This window comes from Meriones unguiculatus, chromosome X (genome assembly GCF_030254825.1).
Source record: "Meriones unguiculatus strain TT.TT164.6M chromosome X, Bangor_MerUng_6.1, whole genome shotgun sequence".
Lineage (NCBI taxonomy): Eukaryota > Metazoa > Chordata > Mammalia > Rodentia > Muridae > Meriones > Meriones unguiculatus.
Window position 1 is genome coordinate 5,780,572 of NC_083369.1, and position 3,955 is coordinate 5,784,526.

The following is a 3,955-nucleotide window of genomic DNA, read 5'->3' on the forward strand; positions in this document are numbered from 1 at the left end:
ATATTCTCCTATATCATTAAAAGAACATTTTATATGATTCCCGCACTCTGCCAAAAGTTTGGTTATGAGTCTCAGCATCTGCTTTGATACACTGCTAGGTAGAGTGTTTCAGAGGCCCTCTGTGGTAGGCTCCTGTCCTGTTTCTTGTTTTCTCCTACTTCCAAAGTGCATCCCATTTGTCTTTCTACGTGAGGATTGAACATCTTACCCCGGGTCCTCCTTCTTGTTTAGCTTCTTCAGGTGTACAGATTTTAGTATCTTTATCCTATCTTATAGGTCGAGTACCCACTGATAAGTGGATATATACCATGGGTGTCTTTCTGTTCCTGGGATACCTCACTCAGGATGATCTTTTCTAGATACTACCATTTGCCTGCAAAGTTCATGATTTCCTTGTTTTTAATTGTTGAGTAGTATTCCATTACATAAAAGTACCACAATTTCGGTATCCATTCCTCCATTGATGGACATCTGTATTGTTTCCAGGTTCTGGCTATTACGAATAAAGATGTTACAAACATGGTGGAAACTACAAAAAAGTTGAAAACTACAAATCTCCTTGTAGTTTACTTGAGCATCTTTTGGATATATGCCTCAGAGTGGTATAGCTGGAAACAGTAATCTTAATTGCCTGAAAAAGTGCCGATTGCTTTCCGCAGTGGTTGTACAAGTTTGTATTCCCACCAGCAATGGAGGAGGGTTCCTCTTTCTCCACAACCTGTCCAGCATGTGTTGTGACTTGAGTTTTTCATCTTGGCCATTCTGATGGGTGTAAGGTGAAATTTCAGGGGCATTTTGATTTGCATCTCTCTGATGGCAAAGGATGTTGAACACCTTTTAAGTGTTTCTCTGCCATTCTATATTCTTCTACAGAGAATTCTATGATTAGCTTCGTACCTGGCAGAGTGCAGGAAATTATATGAAAGAAGGGGGAGTTAGTATGACCTGGAGAGGAGAGAAGCTCCAATAGAACCTAATATATCAGGAAGCAGTGGTCTTCTATGAGACTGTTTCTCCAAACAAGGACCATGTATGTACATAACCTAGAACCCCTGCTAGAATGTAGCCCATGGTAGCTCAGTATACAAGTCGGTTCCTTAGTAAGGGGAACAAGAACTATTCCTGACATGAGCACAATGGCTGGCTCGTTGATCTCCACCCACCCCCCTCCTGCCAAGGGAAGAGTAGTTTTGCTAGGCCACAGAGGAGGATATTGGAGCCATTCCTGAGGAAACCTGATGAGCTAGAGTCAAATGGAAGGGGAGGAGGATCCCCATCAGTGGACTTGGAAAGGGGCAGGGAGGAAATGAGGGAGGGAAGGCAGGATTGGGAGGGAATGAGAAAGGAGGCGATGGCTGGGATACAGTGTAAATAACATGTGATTAATATAAAAAATAAAAATTATGAAAAAAGAACATTTTACCTGGCATATTAATATTGTACCATGAAGGACCTATAGAAACCAATACTACCGGAAACAATACTCCAACATGCTGTATATCACATAGGAGAAAAGAAAGATTGAATAGTCCTATATCCCCCATGGAAACAGAAGCAGTCATCAAAAGTCTCTCTTCCAGAAAAAGCCCAGGACCAAGTTGTTTCAGTGCAGAATTCTACCAGACCTTTAAAGAAGTGCTAACTCAAATTCTCTTCAAATTATTTCACAAAATAGAAACAAAAGGAACATTACCAAACTCATTCTATGAAGCCACAGTCACCTTGATACCTACACAAAGACCCAACCAAAAAAGAGAACTTCAGACCTATCTCTCTTATGAACATTGATGCAAAAAATACTCAATAAAATATTGGCAAACCAAATCCAAGAACGTATAAAAGATATATACCATGACCAAATAGGCTTCATCCCAGGCATGCAAGGGTGGTTCAATATACAGAAATCCATAAATGTAATCTACCATATAAACAAACTAAAGGAGAAAAACCATGTGATCATCTCCTTAGATGCTGAAAATGCATTTGACACAATCTAACACCCATTCATGTTTAAAGTCTTAGAGAGATCAGGGATACAAGACACATACCTAAACATAGTAAAGAAAATATACCGAAAGCTTATAGCCAACATCAAATTAAACAGAGAAATTTAAATCAATTCCACTGAAATCAGGCTGTCCACTCTCTCCATATCTCTTCAACAGAGTACTTGAAGTCCTAGCTAGAGCAATAAGACAACTAAAGGAGATCACAGGGATACAAATCAGAAAGAGAAAAGTCCAAGTATCACCATTTGCAGATGATATGATAGTATACATGAGTGACACCAATAAGCTCAACCAGAGATCTCCTTCAGCTGATAAACACCTTAAGCAAAGTGGCTGGATAAAAAATTAACTTAAAAAAAATCAGAAGCCCTTCTCTATACCAAAGACAAAGAGACTGAGAAAGATCTTAGAGAAACAACTAAGCCCTTCACAATAGCCAATAATAACATAAAATACCTTGGTGTGACTATAACCAAGCAAGTTAAAGACCTGTTCAAAAAAAACTTTAAGTCTCTGAAGAAAGAAATTGAAGAAGATATCAGAAAATGGAAAGATCTTCCATGGTCATTGATTGATAGGATTAACATAGTGAAAATGGTCATCCAGCCAAAAGCAATCTAAATATACAATGCAATTTCTATCAAAATACCAACACAATTATTTACAGAACTTGAAAGAAAAATTCTCAACTTCATATGGAAAACAAACAAACAAACAAACAAACAAAAACAAACAAACCATAATTGCCTAAATGATCATGTACTACAACAGATCATCTGGAGGTATTTCCATCCCTAATCTCAACCTGTACTACAAAGCAATAGTAATAAAAACTGCATGATACTGGCATAGAAACAGAATGGTGGATCAATGGAACTGAATAGAAGACACAGAAATAAACACGTATACCTATGGATACTTGATTTTTGACAAAGAAGCCAAAATCATACAATGTAAAAAAGATAGTGTCTTCAACAAATAGTGCTGATCTAACTGGATATCTACATGTATAAAAATGCAAATAGATGCATATTTATCACCCTGCACAAAACTAAAGTCCAAGTGGATCAAAGACCTCACATAAAACCAGACACACTAAATCTGTTAAGAAGGAAAATTGGGGAAGAGCCTAGAACTCATTGGCACAGGAGACAACATCCTGAACAGAACACTGACAGTACAGGTTCTAAGATCAACAATCAATAAATGGGTCTACATGAAATTGAAAAGCTTCTGTGAAACAAAGGACATTGTTGTCAGAACAAAATGACAGCCTACAGCCTGGGAAAGGATCTTCACCAACCCTATATCTCTGACAAAGGGCTAATATATCCAGAATACATAAAGAAGTTAAAAAGTAAAAAATCAAGTAATCCACCTAAAAATGGGGTGCAAAGCTAAACAAAGAATTCACTGTAGAGGAATATAGACTGTGAGAGAAACAATGAAATGTTCAATGTCCTTAGTTATCAGGGAGATGCAAATCAAAAAGACCCTGAGATTTCCCCTTACACCATCAGAATAGCTAAGATGAAAAACTCAATTTAAAACACATGCTGAAGAGGATGTGGAGAAAGGGGAACCTTCCTTCATTACTGGTGGCAATGTAAAATTGAACAACTACATTGGAAACCAATCTGATGCTTTCTCTGACAATTAGGAATAGCAATTCTTCAAGATCCAGTTATACCACTCCTGGGCATGTATCAAAAATATGCTCAAGTACAAAACAAGGACATTTGCTCAACCATGTTCATAGAAAGTTTATTCATAATAACCAGAACCAGGAAATAACTCAGATATTCCTCAACAGAAAATGTATACAGAAATTGTGGTACATTTACACAATGGAATACTACTCAGCAATTAAAAACAAGGAAATCATGAAATTTGCAGGCAAATGGTGGGAACTATAAAAGATCATCGTGAGTGAGGTATCCCAGAAA